The 17,864-nt window shown below is 34.2% G+C and overlaps 1 pseudogene; it reads left to right on the top strand.

Moving 5' to 3' along the window:
• The first annotated feature begins 6,351 nt into the window (after positions 1-6,351).
• LOC101711511 (archaemetzincin-2 pseudogene) lies at positions 6,352-7,155 on the top strand (annotated as a pseudogene).
• The last annotated feature ends 10,709 nt before the right edge of the window (positions 7,156-17,864 follow it).

The raw sequence follows: 17,864 nt of genomic DNA, 5'->3' as shown, positions 1-17,864 counted from the left end.
GCATTTTTGCTCCAAAATCTAAAGAGATAAATTCATTGTAGTCATCATTTTGTACCCTAGTAAATGTGGGTAAGTTCCTTAAGTTCTTTCATTTTTTGATTGCCTTCTCATCTATAAAATTGAGAAAAATAATAGTGACTATAATGAAAAGTTAACATTTTCATAGTGCTTATCCTGTATTGGTTCTTATTCAAGTAAATTTTCAAGTGATCATTTATTTATTCTTCATAGTAATCACCTTATGAAACATACAGAGGAGGAAACAGAAATTTGTGGCAACTTTTACAAGGTTTCAAAATTAGAATTTAAATCTAAATACTCTGGCTCAGAATTTGCCCTTAACTAAACTTTAACTGACTTCATAGGACTTTTGTTAACTACTAAAGAACAATATAAATTTTGCTTAGAAGAGGTACTGGGTTATGGTAAGACCTCAATAACTACTAGTTACTATAGTCATCATCATTTAGATACTTCTTACAAAAAGACCATATTAAAAGGGTAATCAGAATGTACAGTGAATGTTTAAAGCAAAGGGGAGTGTTCTGAGAGGGAGTTATGACACTGTACTGTGATGCATTTTAAATTTAAACATTCACCACAATATTCGATCACACCTCAAATGATACCTACTTGTCTTTTTGTTCTGAAGCAAAACTTACAAAATATATTTTTGAATTCTTGACTTCCAGTATATACACTGTTTTTTTCTTTCCAGTTTGGTTATGAAATTTCTACATAATTTTGTTTGTTTTATGGTTATTTAATTTTAGGAAACCTTCCTATATCTTTCATTGATATTTTTATTTCATAATTTCCTTTAATTTTCTAACTGCTAATTAATATATTATTTTGTAACCTAGTTTAATATTGCATGCCTCTACTTTTTTCTGATTTTAGAGCTTCATATGTTACATTTGAATTCTATAGTATTTTTCATTGTTTTCCTAATTAACTGTCTCATACAATTCATATGACCTGTGTACTCTGTGGTGAGGTGGTATTTCTACAGTTCAATCAATTTTTAAACTCAAAAATCCTGTTCTTATATTTTCTTATTGACTTTTTATCTTTTATAATACAGTTTCCTTATGTCTCTTTCTGAGTATGTTGTTGGTTATACAATGTCCAATTTTTCTTCACCAATAGCTAATATTCTGACTTTCAATTCCTTTTAAATAAAAATTTTGTGACTTATGTCTCCTGAAGTTACAATTCTGAAATGAAATGTGAAAAGTCCACATTACAGTGAACTATTGTCACCCTTTTAGGCCTACATAGAGAATCAAGGGGAAACAACAAGAGCTATTTTAACTTTGAGTTGTAGGGATAGAGATTTTATAGTCCATGTCCATGAGGGGCAAAACAAGAGGCACAGTTAAGGGCAATCCTGGCAGAGAGATTGCTGTAGGTAATCTAGATATCTTGTAGAATCTCAACACTTTATATAAAACCTACCTGTAATAAATTAATCTCTTAATATGACTTTGGGGACAAGAGGAAAACAGATATTTCATATTAGAAGAAACATACACTTTTTTTGGTGAGAAAATGGTTATGAAAATTGATATGGCCCCATAAAATGACTCATAGTCAAAATTTGTAGATACATTCTTTCTTTTTAAACTGTGATCTATATTTAGCATTTATTTGTTCCTCCCACCCAGGGGATGCTTTTAATTCAAATTCTATCTTCCTTTATAATGGGAATACGTCATAAGCATATGATAACATAGAGTATATTTAATCTTAAGGAGTTTAACTGACAACTAAATTCAAACTTAGACAGATATTTGATCCTAATGTCTATAGATAAAAGTTTAAAAACAGAAATGAGCATATTAAGTAAATTTTTAAAAAAAAAACATCTGGTGCAATCAAGATTCCTGACTTATTAAAGTAGGGAAGCCTGCTGCCACTGGTCAGGAGACTCTGAACATCCCACTTCAGATATCTGAACTTATGTAAACAATTTGTGGCAGAAATATTAGTAAATATCCTTCCATTTAAAAAAAAAATTATTATGTCTCAACATTTGATGCATTTTTTTCAAAAGAAGCAATATCAAATTTGATGTTAGAGGTATTTGGCAAAAGCACTAATTCCTATGTCTAGTCCTTAACTGTCATTCCGCTTCTAGAGATGAATTTCTTGCCTACACAGTACCTCCTGCTGTTTATGTGGAAAGATGACATTCACAACCTAACTCACATTATCTAAGATCTTAAGAAAATGCAGCGTGATATCCAAGAAACCCCTTTATCTTTTTCAGCCTATGTGGTTGGACTCACATTGTCTCCAGGACAATTTTTGCTCTATTATTCACAATCTTTTTTATTCTTCCTGGCATTCATCATGCTGTGACTAGTCCTCATCCTCCTACAAAAGATGCTATTTCATGAGATTGGACTGAGCATGGAGTATACTTTCAACCCTAGACAGTCTCTAAATTATCAACTCCTTTAAGGTCAGATAGTGGAGTAGGAGCCTTCATGCAGCAAAAAGGTATTATTCATTTCTCTCCCTCTCTCTCTCCTTCTACCTCTCTCTCTATCCTAGACATCAGAACTCCAGGTGCTTTAGCCTTTGAACTCTGATACTTGTGCCTTCAGACTCCAAGGGCTCTCAGATTTTCAACAATAGACTGAAAGTTACATCATCAGCTTCCTTGATTTGGGGGTCTTTCAATTTTGATTCAATCATGCTTCTGGCTTCTGTAGTTTTCCAGCTTCTTCTAGATGATCTGTTGAGGACTTATTCTCCATAGCCATATGAAATAATTTTTATGTATTATAATATATATTATATATATCCATATATTATATATATGTATATATCCATCTATGTACCATTTACCTTTCTACCTATCTAGCTTCTATTAGTTCTATCTCTCTGGAGAAGTCTTGGTGATGCATACAGTTTAAATACCCTTTATTAACACATCATAAAACACCATGTGATAATCTGGGAATTAAAACAAACAGAACATGTGCATAAGAAAAGGAGAAAAGTCCCCCAAACCAGGACAATGTCTCCAGTTAGAAAGCCCCACTTCATGTCACCTGATTCTCTGACGGTATCTGACCCATGCCAGGACCCTGACACTTCTCTATTCATCCTGTGAGAGCTCAGCCAAAAAAAGCCACCTGAGTACTGAATGGTGTCTAAGACTTATCTTTGACATGACTCAAATCGAAGGAAAGAAGCTGCTCCTGGGGAATCTGGCTAACTAGGGCTATTCGACCTGAACATGCAAGTTCCTCATATATAAAAATATATTGACATAGAATATAAACAAGACTCCAGATGAAATGCAAAAATGCGTTGTACTTTTTTTTCCCTCCATTTTATTCTTTAATCCTCATTTTACATCATTGTAAATGGCTTATATCTGCCTGATTTAAATTGGAGTTCTTTTGAAAATATAAATATGTAAAACCACAGGAATGTTTTCCTCATTTGTGTCTACAATAAGAGCCCTTTCAAGTTGTTTTGCATAGGAAGGTTAGAGGGAGAAATTAATTAACTTTTAAAGTTCTAATTTATTATCAATTTTATTTTCTCATTTAAAAATAATGAGTAGTTTTAGGTAATATTTCCCCAAACTTTATACATGAAAGTTTGGATTAAGGGAGACTCTTCAGTTAGCCATTGTTATATTTCATATTTAGTAAACTGCAGATCTAAGTGCCATAAAAAAGAGAAGAGAGGTATATATTGTGTATATGAATCAAGTTATAAGCATCACTTTCAACAGTTCTTGTAATAAATCTATCCTTTAATGAATATATTATGTATGTATATTTGAACAATTTGTTTTTATATCAAAAGAAACTTTTCATTTCTGAAGCAATCCATTTATTATGGTTTGGGTCCGGATGTCCCTCAAAGCCTCATTTGGTCAGAGGTCTCTGAAACTGGAATGTGTGATGCTAGGTTTAAGGGCATGTGATCACGAAACCACTGCTCCTGAGTGGTTTAGCACCCCTCCAATCAGGTAGTCTAGATGGCATAAAAGAGGAAAAAAGACTCGGTGAAAACCCCTTGTTTCCTTTGCTACCTTGTGCCATGTTTCTCCTCTGCCATGACTGTCTCCCATCCACACTGTCTTGGAGCCAGCCAGTTACGGACTGAAACCTCTAGGAACCGTAAGCCAAATAAACCCCTTCCCCTCTAACTTTGAGTGACAGGTATTTTGTCTCAGCAATGAGAGAAAAGCAATTAGCACTTCATTTTAGCAGAAGGAGCATGAGATTAGAATTTAAATCTTAAGAAAATGGAAAAATAGGAACAAAATCTTTGTAAATAGGGAGGACTGGAGGGGTTGAAGGGAGGGCTGGGCAAGGGTGAAAAATAAGAACCAAGAGAGACTATGTAAAGGTGCAAATTTCCAATGATAAATGTCATTATATTGTATACCTAAAATGTACCAATGATTAGAATGAATAATAGATAATGTAAAATAGGAAGAAAAGGTCCAAAGGGGTAGGGGTAGTGGGAAGGGCAAGGGAAAGGAAAGAAGAGAAAGGAAAAAATGATGAGAAATGGAAAAAATGGAAATAAAGCCTTTGTAAATAGGGAAAGGTGGAGGGCGTGACGGGAGGGCTAGGAATGGGGAAAAAATAAGAACCAAGATGCATTATATAAAGGTACAATTCCCAATGAGAAATGTAATTGTGTTGTACACCTACAATGTACCAATAAAAGAATTTAATACAAAAAAAAAGAATTTAAATCTTAACACTCGTATCAATTTAAAAAAATGTCACTTATGGATTACTTTAAAGAAGTATCTTTAAAATGATAGTTATTAGTTTTTATGGCTGTAGGGATATTGGTATTGATTCCATAAAGCATTTTAAGTTAAATAAGAAAATAAATACAACAAAATTATTATGGTCCTAACTTAATGGAGTTTTTATTTACTTTAACCAGCAATAAAATTTATTGCATAGAAATAAATAAGTTTTAGATCTAGTATTAGTTTTCTTGAAGTTTATCTTTACAGTTTTGAGAAGTATGATTTTCTATATCTATTGACAAATAATATAATATTGTATGTGATATATACAAAGTGAATAGTAGGGTTTCTGAACATTGTGAGTGTTTTTATGTAGCTGAGACATTTAAAGAAACTTAATACAGGATATTTTTCTTTGCTCATGTAGTAACATAAGAAGGGATATAACATAAAGGAGGGAAATGTGTAAATCAATTTAAAATGTACTTACAAAAAGGGTCCATAGAATGTTTTCAATAGGTTCTAAGTAGTCATGACAGAGAGGTAAACATAAAAATAGTTAGATAATTCTATTCATAGAACTTTTAAAATGATATATCAAGAATTTAAACTTTCTAATCATGGTTAGTTCTTTTTAAATTTGACTGTGTCTGCATTGCATATTACACCAAAACAGGAGTCTCATTGCTGCTGAAATAACAAAAGCTTTTTATCATCTAAAAATAGTTATTTTTTGAAGCATTAATTTTATTTATCATTTAGATTAATTAGAAAGGCATAAAATTTGCATTAGTAATGTCAAGAAAACATTTTATTGCTTGGCATCCAAATGCATAAAAAAAATAATTCCTTAAGTGGATTAAAATAACAATATTCAGTATATACATTTTTCAACAAAATTAGCTGCAAATGCAAAAATAACAAAGTAATATACAGGTTTTTAAATGATAAATTGTGTGCATTAAAACATAGCAAAACAATTTAAGTTAGATAAAAATGTCATTGTTTTCTACTGTAAATTTAGGATACAAAGATAAAACACACTGCTCATTTAACTTAATAAGGTGACATGATATGTGACACCTTGTAATAAATGTTGTGACTGATAGAAAAAAATCTTACTTTTATGTCAATTGAAATTAATCCTTTGTTTTGCTATCAATGTAAAACCACTTAAGATCCACTGTCAATGGCAATATAACATCAGTCGCTTATTTATGTGCTCATTAATTCATTCATTTGGATTAGAGAAATATATTCAGTGATATGAATAACATACTGAAGTGGTTATTTTCAAAGTTTTTTCTTTTTTTTCCTCAAAAAGACTGAAGAAGAGAGGGGGAGGGCACTGTGTGCATTCACACAGAGTGTCTGGCAGGCAGTGTAGATGCTCGCCAGAGGTGAAGGAAGCCTTGAGTACACTTTTCTGGACATGCTGGTCCACATAAGATAAAATCTTCAATGAGAGCCTTCTTACTTTATAAATCCTGGTGGTGGAACATCTGTTTGACCCACTGAATGGAAGAATGAGAGCACTGCATAGCAACACTCTGTGAATAGAAGGGACCCGACATGCGCTTAATATGGCACTCTGAATATCTTTCACCTCAATGAAGCTAATGCTTATAGCACAGTATAAGAAAGTAGACAGTGGCAAATAGCTTTTAAAGAATGAAGCCTTCTTGCCAGCCAGGGATCTCTTTGGACACATTACTTTGCACTCAGTCAGATTGGGTCACCTCCCACCCTGACCAGGACTTGGAGGAGTTTTTCAGTGATTGCTACTAAAAAACCCTCTCCAGAAAATACAGTATATATTTAGAATCCATTGAAGCTCTAGGAAACAACAGAGTTATCAGTAAAGAATATATTAAATGGCTCAAGGCATTTTTCTATGTCCTGACATTGAAACTCTTTGAACCAGTTTCTGTTTCTGTAACCAAGTGTTCCTTTAGAGTGATCACACTCAAAATCTGCAAATCCATGCAGGGCTTATCCTGAATTTCTTAAAAAAATGACATAACTAAAGATGCCTTCTATGGTGTGGGTATAAAATGATTGATCTTTACCCAAGAGACTTCTGAAATTTTGTCTTCAGGCAGGCTTCTCTGACAGATGATATAGGAATATACCAGGTGTGGTAGGGATTTTTATACAATGCTACAAAAATAAAGTGAAGAAGCTCCACAAAACATCTTCTCATGACTATTGCATTTTTGCTATTTTATTCCTTACATCACTAGTGTTTTACTGCTTTAAGCCCTGAGAGTGGACATATATTTGGACTGCAACACTATCCTGCATGCTTAAGGCAAAGCTCCAACCACTTGGAAGAAACTGAAGAATGCCTTCTAAACCTTTACTCTATCTGTGTATGCAAGTTGCACCATGCTATTGACTTCAGTATTTTATGAAGATACAAGGATTGATGATGGATGTGCTGACATGCCAACCTGTGGAAGCTTTTAAGGAACAGAGTGGGTAATAAAATGGCTTGCTGTTCTTTACAAATAAAGACTTTCAAATACGAGTGATCAAAATAATCAATTTGAATATTGAAAAATGAAGATTAAATTGAATGTCAAGAAATCAATGAGGAAACCATTGCAGCAATTAGTTAATGTAAGAAAAACAAAAGAAAAAAGGTATAGATATAAAGGAATAATAATCTAATTGGATAATTTAAGTGTATATAGGGGCTATGTGTGAGAAGAAAATTTGTTCATAGTTTTAAATATGGTCTTGTAAATATGATAAACCATCCCTCATTTTTTGTACTCATTCTCTGTCCAATCTAAATATTTTTCAATTCCTGGCTGCTGCTCAAGTCATTTATTCATTCTTTTTTAACTTACATTTTAGATAGTTAGTTCTCTAGAACAGAAAACATGCTTTAGTAGTGTAAACAGAAAAAAAGCCTTCAAAAGAAAGTCAGAGACTTGAACATGACCTTTCAAAGAGCATTTGGTGACAGCACACAGCAAGAAGCCCACTGAAGATTCATTTGCCTCAACAACCTAGCTAAATGCTTCAGGTTGCCATTCCCCTACCATTTCCACTATTACTCTTAAAAACCAGATAGATCCCAGGGTTTCCAGTTGTCTCCATACCTTCATGCTTGATCTCAGAAGCAGATTTAAGTGCTTAGGATTTGGCATCACAAGTTCCTGACTGCTCTCTTAGAAAGCTGGGCCCAGTGTGGCAAGCATCCACCTTTAAAACTGGACATTCAAAAGATGCCAAAGAACCAGAGGGCAAGAGAAGCAGTTAGCTAATCACTTAACTCTACTCATTCTTGGTCAATCACCACTTAGATGACTTTTAAAAATATTTTTATATATTTCCTCCAATTGTGAAGTAATACTACTGATAATCTATTAATAAAACAGCCATTTTCATGGATAGATATGATGATAAGATATCAGATTCAAACTTTGTTACTGTGGAGGCACCTACATTTCAAACAATGAATACCTGGTGGTAAAGAAAGAAAAACTTTTGAAAGTGACTCTGAACCCTTTGAATATGAACATATACAAGTATATTAATTTTCAACTTTTGATAAGTTGAATTTCATTCCCTGTGTGGACACACATTTGTGTGTGTATTAGAATGTGTGTGTGTGTTTGTATTTAAGAATAAGTGGACAGCTGCTCTTAAACAAGTAGACTTGTCTACTGACAATAAGGAAGTTGATTTCTCCTTTTTTGATATTTCCAGTATATCTCACATAAGTCTCCAAGAGTTGATATAACGCATTACTACACATGTGATGACTTAAAAAACAACATAGTCCTAGAAAGTGCATCTCCAAAATCAAAGTATCAGCAGGAAAACATGTCCTGTGGAGGGTCTAGAGAATGCTTTCTTTCCTCTACCTGCTTCTGGTACCTGACTGCATTTCTTGGCTTCCATGGTGTGTAGCTACATTACTTCAGTCTCAATCTCTCTTTCTCATCTCTGTATTTCTTTTCCACTATTATCCTTTACAAAGACATTTATTTGTATTTTATTTGTATTTGTGCCCAATAGTTAATCAAGGATGTTCTTGTCTCAAGATTGAACTTAGCTACATTTGCAAATACTCCCTTTCCAAATAAAAATCTACACATTCATCAGCACCAGGAATATGGATAAAGAAATACTACTGGAGTCTTCTATTTAAACCACTAACATGGTTTATGATGGAACATAAAATTTAAAGCACTGTTGAGTACCAAATTATATCATCATCCACTTACATATTATTGATTCCATCAATTTGCAAGCAAGAAAACCCACAACAAAATATCCACTATGCATATTCCTAAAAGACCAGGCATTAGGGAAATAAAAATGAACAAGTGAGCTGGGTACGGTGACACACAACTGTAGTCCTGGCTGCTCAGAAAACTGAGGAAGAAGGATGGTAAATTCCAGTTCAGCAAGCTGGCAACTTAGAAAGGTATCATATCAAAAAAGTTAATAAATAAATGCAAAAAGCCTGTAGATGTAGCTCTACACTCTAAGGAGTCAGCCTCCAGTGCTAGAGGGGAAAACGACAGAGTAAAATTCATTGTCTATAAAAAGCTCCTAATTTGCTGATCTAAAGAATTAATAATAATCTAAATAACATATCTAAATAACATTTTACATAATAAAGATTAAGATGAATCAATGAATAGTGAAATAACATCAACTTAAAAATCACTGGAAAGTGGTTATAGGAAACAGTATGAGGAAAAGACACCAGACTAGCCAAAGTCCCTCCTGGACAACAGGTGTGCAGGCATACAGGCCCCATCCAGAGACCTGCCCAGATACCATTGGTAAGTACACAGAGGCCTCAGCCACAAGCCTACCCTGACAACAGTGGTGTGGGGCAATCAGACCCCAGCCAAAGACCGATATAGTCAGCTATGCATGCCCACAGGCCCCAGCCAGAAGCCCACCCAGATACCATTTGTAAGTGGATGCAGACCCAAGCCAAAAGCCTGCCCAGACATCAGGGCTGAGGGTGTGCAGGCCACAACAAGAATCCCACTCAGACAGTAGCACAGCAAGGAGATCCAGAAGGCCATCATTCTGACCCCAGAAATTGGTGCCATGGTGAGCAGTAGAAAGAAGGCCCCTCTGAGACTTCATGAGAATTGAAGCCCAATGGGAGAGCAGAGTCACCTCAATAAAGGTGTAGTGTTGGGAGCAATGCTACATAATTCTAGGGAAAAAATCATTTGACTAGGCCTAGTTCTCCTGCCTACAGGCCAGCTATGGCATTCCAGACATAATTGCATTTTGGCCTCAGGTCACAACTGAGACCTCAGTGATCTGGATGCTTATAATGCTCCAGCACAAGACCACACCTGCGGGAGACACCTTGGGAGGAACCAAATCTTCATCTGCATAGTTCCTCATTGTTCTTAGATTTCCACTGCCCCACAGTCTCTTGTTACACCTTATTTATTCCAATGTGAAGTACTGAACTCTGCATTTCACTTGTTACATTTGTTTCCCTATGTACTGAATAACAGGTGCTGGAAGCTAGGGGGTCTTTGTCTTTGCTGCCCAGCGCAGCACTGATCAGACCCAAAGCACAGCTTCATCTCAGTTTCATTTTTCTACCTTTCCTGTAATTTGCCATGTGCTGCCCTGGCTCGCAGGAGACTAGGACTTACTGCAGAGGTTCTGGTAACGTCCCTTTCCCCTGTTCCCTACAGTGTAGCAGACTGCATCAGTTGAAATGAGAAGACCCATAAACAAGACTCAAAACCAGACTTCCCTATTACCAAAGACAACCTCAAGGGGCAACAAGATGGAACAATCTGAAATTTAAACCACCTGGCCTTCCTAAACTGGCAATGAAAGAGGATCTGGAAAAAATGAAATAAGAAATAATTTCTCAGATAACAACAGAGATGGTGACCATAGTGAAAGACATGATTAATAACTCTAGACCAGACACAGATTAAAAAAATAGAGGAGTCAGGAATATGATGGAATCCCAGCATAGGAAACAAATGGAATCCACACAACAGATTCAAACAGATATCCAGGAGATTATAAACTCCATTGAAAAATAATGCAGCAGAATAAGCCAATGTGAGGACAGAAAATTAGATACAAAAGACAGGATTGTGATTAGTAACCAGGAAAAGAAGGATTTCTTAAAAATAGCAAGGGACCACAAGAAATCAATCCAGCAGCTGCTAGATGATGCAAAGAAGAAAAATATAAGATTGATCAGAGTCAACGAAGAAACAGGAGATAGTGCAAATGACATTAAAAAAAAAAACCTGTTCCAGAAGTAATGGCAGAAAACTTCCCAAACACGGGGAAAGAATTTGCCATACAGATTAGTGAGACATGCAGGATTCCAACTAGCCATGGTCAAAAAAATCTACACCTAGGTATACAATAGTCATGATTCCAGAAGCCCACCAGAACAAAACACTGCAAGCAGTTAGAGAAAAGAAATCACATACAAAGGAAAGCCCACCAGAATCCCAGCAGTCTTCTTAACACAAACCTTCAAGTCAGGAAGAGCTAAGATTGAAGTATTTCAACTCCTAAAAGAAAACAACCTCTAACCTAGATTGATGTACCCTACACAACTATTTTTCAAAATTGATGGAGAAATAAGATACTTTCATGACAAAGAAAACCTGAGGAACTTTATAAATACCAGACCAGCACTCCAAAAATTTTAAACTATATCCAAGGAAAAGCCAATGAGAATCATGGCCCCACAAAACCCAACAGAATTAATCAATCAGACAAGTCAAGAAATTAAATGCAAAGGGGGAGAATCCAACAATAGGAAAAGGTCATGACAAGAATAAGTTAATGCATATCAGTTAGTGGATATCAATACATTTCAATGTTAATGGTCTCAATTCACCAATCAAAAGAAAGAGACTGACAGAATGGGTCAAGAAGCAAGATCCAACAATATGCTGCATACAAGAAACACACTTAATTCAAAAAGAAACTCAAAGACTAAAAGTTAAAGGGTGGAAAACAATACTCCATGTGACAGGAACCTGAAAAAAAGCAGGAGTAACTATCCTCTTTGCAAATCAAGTGGATTTCAAACCAACACTAATTAAGAGAGACAAAGAAGGCCACTACATCCTTGTAATGGAAACAATCCAAGAGGAGGAGATGACAATCAAAAATGTATATCCACCAAATACTAGTGCATCCAACTATATAAAACAAATATTAACAGACAGGAAAAATCAAATGAGCACTAATACAATAGAAGTGGGGGACCTCAATATCCCGCTGTCACAATAGATAGATCAACTAGACAAAAAAAACCCCAACAAAATACTAGAACTCAATCAAACTTTTAAACAAATACACTTAGATGTTTACAGTGTGTTCCACCCCACAAAATCAGAATACACATTCTTTAGCTTCACACAGATCATTCTCCAAAATAGACCACATATTTGCTAATTTAACATGAAGCTATCCTGTGTATATTATCAGATAATAGTGTGGTGAAACTGGAGATCAACAGGAAAAGAAACCACAAGAACTTCATAAACACATGAAATTTGAACAACACACTTCTGAACAACGAGTGGGTCACAGAGAAAATTAAAGAAAAAATTAGACATTTTCTACAATTAAATGACAATGGCAATACAACATATTGGAATCTATGGGACACAGTGAAAGGAGACTTACAAGACAAATTCATAGCAATGAATGCTCATATTAGGAAAACAGAATGAGCTCAAATAAACAACCCAATGCTGAACCTCAAGCTTCAAGAAAAAGAAGAGCAAGAAAAACTCAAAGCTCGTACAAGGGAGAAAATTGTAAAGATTAGAGCAGAGGGGCCAAGGATTTAGCCAGTGGTGCCACCACCTGCCTCACAAGTGCAGGATCCCAAATTCGATCCCCAACACCGGGGAAAAAAACCCCCAAAAAACATTAGAGCAGAAATCAATGCAATGGAGACTAAGAGAATGATATAAAAAAATCAATGAAGAAAAGAGTTGATTCTTTGAAAGAATAAACAAAATTGACAAACTCTTAGCCAAACTTATCAAAAAAAAAGCAAGAAAATACACAAATCCATGCAGTTAGGAATGAAAAGGGTAAAATTATCACAGAGCCAGCAAAAATTCATGGGAACATCAATAACTGCTTTGAGAACATATACAACAATGAGATAGAAAACAGAAAAAATGGACAGATTTTTAGATATATGTGAATTAATAAAGTTGTTCTAAACAACCCATAGCAATCAATGAAATTGAAAATATAATTAAAAATTTACCAATGAAGAAAAGCCTGTATCCTGATGCCTTCACTGCTGAATTCAACAAGACATTTAGAGAATAAGTATTGTCACTAGTGTTTAAACTCTTCAAAGAAATTGAAAAGGGAAGCAATACTCCAGCATTCATTCCTGGATGCAAGCATCACCTTGATCCCAAAAGGAGAGAAAGACCCAACTGAAAAAGAGAACTATAAGCCAATCTTCATAATGAATATAGATGAAAAAAATCTTCAATCAGATATTGGCAAACAGAGTGCAGAAGATCATCAAGAAGATCATACACCCTGACCAAGTGGGATTCATCCCGGGGATGCAGAGATGGTTCAACACATGCAACTCAATGAATGTAACATACATTCTAACAGAGCCAAAGACAAAAAACCATACCATCATCTCAATAGAAGCAGAAAAAGACTAAGTTAATTATTGGCACTTAACTGTCAAATTATTATTATTTTCCTTTTTTTGTAGTTTACTCTTAGTTAAGGCCTATGTTTCAAGTGAAAAACTCTTTGGGTGTCATCAACCATAGTTTGGAGATTTGTTATCCAAGTATTTACAACCATATACTATTCCTGTTTCCTAGGTTCTTCTTCATCACGAACAAGTTTAATTTTAGGTGCAGCCCTGTGGTGGATTGTTTCTCTTCACAAGCATCAACTTAAAATGTTCATATTTTTCCATCTTGCTATGACTTGATAAAGTAGAGGAATTCAGTTATGTTATTTTCAAAATAAATCTGATGAAAAGTAAAGATCATATTGTACCACTGAGAGCAATAGTCCTATTTGTGGTGTGCAATATGTACTTTCATCAGTGAAAACAAAACTATATCTAGTTTGGGAAAATGGCATGTGTGCTTTGCACATTTATGGATTAGTTCAGTGTTTAGTTGTCTATTACAAGTGGTCACGATGTCATAATATTTAAATGTTAATTTAATGGCAGCATTATGAGTTAGATTAATATGGAACATGGCAAGCTATAAAAGGAATTTAAACTATACCATTAGTAAGTCCTGTAAAGTGTTCTCTCCTATTCCCACTGAAGTAATACTTCAGTTTTACACTCTGGTGGCTAGGGACTTAATGCTGTAAGAGTTCTGCCTAATATAAATTGCATAAATCATACAAAATGTCCCAGAACATCATGCTTTGTGGCTGATGAGAACCACATTATTCTTTAAACAATAAAAAAGAAATTGAACCCCAACTATTTAAATGAAAGAACAGAGCCAACAATTCCTTGCTATCAACTTGTATTACATGCATTATAGCTGAAGTTGTCAATGATAAGTTATTACTTGTTATAATATATTTTAAATTTCATTTGACCTTGATGGGACAAAGACATTTTCCTATTGAAATTAATATGCTTCTTGCAGCTTCAGCTTTCATCTTACATTAAAAAGTACTTGACAACACACAATTGTACTTTGAACAAATCAATGTTTTTAAATGGCCCATGTTCTATCTGTTGATCTCTCCAATGATAAAGTGCAGCCTGAATACTTGTGTGTTAGAACAATTTTCTTTTCAAAAGTTTCTTGTAAAAAATAATTTGTTCTTTTTGTCTTATTTCACTCCAAATTTTTATTACCAGGGATATATTTTTCACTGTAATCTATTCAATTCTTCCTCTTCTTTAAAAGGATGTAGAGTGGCTGCAGCTATATAAATTTTTTTTTGCTGGGTCCAACACCTACTTAATTCCGGAAGAAAACCTTGTTCCATTAAGTAATGGCCTATATGTTGCCAGCATATTTCTAGGTTTCTCTGAGAGGAGGAGATGATCAGAATTAGTTCCAAGGAACTATCACTGATTCACAGGAGTATAGGGAAGAACTAAAGGCAAACAGCTATTTCCTTCCTGAACTAAGTGAGACAGACCTTGTCCTTTCTGTGGCTACCACTTCAAACAAATACTCAGTAAGAATTTCAGGGTAGAGGACCTAATCTGTTAAATTTTTACATATAGAAAAGAAATGAACCAATAACAAATGCTGGCAGGGGGTGTGGGGAGAAAGGAACCCTTCTTAATTGTTGGTGGGAGTGCAGACTGGTGCAACCGCTGTGGAAATCAGTGTGGAGATACCTCAAAGAACTAGGGCTAGAGGTCCCACTTGACCCAGCTATTCCCCTGCTGGGTATCTTTCCAAAAGAATTAAAAGAATCATACCAAAGTGATATATGTTCATCTATGTTCATAGCAGCACAGTTTGTAATAGCTAAAACTTGGAAACAGCCCACGTGCCCATCAACTGGAAACTGCATGAAGAAGTTGTTTATTTGTTTTGCTTTTTTATAAAATGGAGTACTACTCAGCCATAAAGAACAGCAAACTAGAGACATTTATGGCTAAATGGATGTATATTGAGGCCATATTCTTATTTCTGAAATAAACAGGACACACGTGTAAATACCGAATAGTTTCTCTAGTGTGAGAAACTGAAAGTGTAAATAAGGTTTAAAATGAAAAATTGATAATTTGAAATAGGAAGAAAAGGTCCAAAGTGATAGGGGAAATGGGAGGGAAAGGGGAAAGGAAAGGGGAAGGAAAAATTATGAGAAAAGAAAAAAATGGAAACAGTGTATGTAAATAGGGAAGGGTGGAGGAGGTGAAGGGTGCACAGAGAATGGGGAAAAAAATAAGAACAAAGATATATCATGTACAGGTACAAATGCCCCATGATAAATGTAAATGTATTGTATACATAACATGTACCAATAAAAGAATTTAAGCAAAAAAAAAAGTGAATATTGAGAGGGTAGGTATGAGAAATGATGATGGCGGTGATAATGATGATACTAGATTAAAGCCACCTCATAATAACATATTGTCTGGATTATTTTCCCTCTTTGTGCTCACCTTCAAAATTTAGTGCAAAAATCATCTATTTCTTAACTCAACCTAATACTATCAGACTTTTAACCCCAATTCAACCTTTGTATCAGCAGAAGTTATCCTGGAGTCCATGGTTGATCTCCACATGTCCGTCTGAGATAGAAGTCCATGCCTTGGGCCACCTCTTCGTTCTGCAGTCTCATCTTGTCTGTCACACATCCCAAGTTTTCTTTTTGCATAATTGATGTGTCTTTCTCGGCTTTCTTTTCCTCTCCTGTTTCTGTTCTTCTTCAGTCTTTAAATGTTAGAGACACTAATACTTGGGCTTTTCCTCTTATTCTCTTATCCCACGTATAGCTGTGAAATGAAGCCTGTGTGTCTTTGCTTTTTCATCCAGAAGAAAAATAAGACTACTGGAAATATCTAATCTATGCAATTGTGAAAATTAAATGAGTTACTAAACACAGAGCTTTAGAAATGCTCAAGGAAAATTATAAATGGTAATGAAATATTTGGCTTTTTAATTAGAGAAATAGAGAGATTTCTAAGCTAGATGTGCTGTGATAAAATCTATTCCTAGTATGATTTTGGAATAGATTACTTAAAATAATGTGAACTGTTTTATAACTGCTAGATGAAATAGTATATACAAGTTTAGATATATGTGAAATTATATTTTAGTTGAGGTACCAATATTAATAATAATTCACTATTCTACAGTATTAATTATATTTTAGAATTGAACCATATCAATTTAAGGTCATTCATGTTTTCATTCACTGTGATGTTTCCTAATAGGAGAAAATACTCAATTTTAACTAAAATCATTCTGTTTCCAGAGTTTTTCTGATGATAGACCAGAGTGAGAGAAAATTATGAATTCATGTTGCTACATTGAGATTAATCCCTTTTTAATATTTGTCATTTTTGTTTGTCTGTGCACTTTTCCTCTTGCTGCTTTGATGTTTTAATCTACTCTATACAAGGGCATTTAATACCCTAATATATGATACTGTAGGATATAATATTATATTAGGGTATTTCATCTTGTTTTTCCCTATATCCTATAATCTCAACTCCTGTTATCAAGTTCTAGATTACTTAGCTCACCAATAATCCTGTTTATCTATATTTTCTCTTTAAAAATATTTTAGATACACATAAACTTTACAAATGTGTTAGATCATTTTTTGAAAACCTAAAAACATTTATTCTCCCTCCCTTAGGTAGTGATTCTTATCCATTTGCTTTGGAATTTGGAGCCTCTAAAACACTTATATATTTTTATATTTAAATGTTACTTTGTTTACAATAATGTAATCATTGTTTTGTTTTACAACTCAATTTTTACTTCTTTAATATATTTCTATGCAACAGATGTGTTTCGGAGTATCAAATATTTGTTTTCAATTTTAAAGTAAAGCTATTTTACTTTATATATTTTGAATTAATTTTTTGCCATTGCTGTATCTTATATTCAGACCAGGTCCTCAAATGATTTTGAGTCTATGTGGCACAAGAACTCAGCTTTATTTGAAGAATTTTTGAATTCCCATGTTTGATATTATCTGTGTGTCAGCTTTATTCTCAGGTACTATCAGGGGGATTTTCTAAGACAATATATGTCCTATTAAAAGTAACAACATCTAATAAAGCAAATCTTTTCAATGGTCTTATTTAAAATCAATGAATTTTCTTTACTAAAATTTTTTTGTAATGTTTCTTTCTTGTTATGAAGTTTGGAATTATTAAACTTCTTTTTTCCTTTTAACTTTCTAATTCATAGTTTAAACTTTCCTATCCTCAGTATCTTCCTTTACATCTTTCCTCCATTCCTGTTAGGTTGTTTATGCTTAGATCAAAATGATATTTTAGAATTTTCTTCAAAACTCAACCCTTTGAAAACTTTGTATTCTACAAGTTTTGTTTTTTGCTTGTATTGACATTTCTTCACAAATGTCAAATGCGTATTAGTCTTTAACACTGATTTATTTCACAGAACAA

This window comes from Heterocephalus glaber, unplaced genomic scaffold (assembly GCF_053883595.1).
Source record: "Heterocephalus glaber isolate CG9 unplaced genomic scaffold, H.glaber_assembly_v1.0 deba00001577, whole genome shotgun sequence".
Lineage (NCBI taxonomy): Eukaryota > Metazoa > Chordata > Mammalia > Rodentia > Bathyergidae > Heterocephalus > Heterocephalus glaber.
The sequence above is the reverse complement of the archived record's forward strand: the minus strand, read 5'-3'. Positions and strand labels throughout refer to the sequence as shown.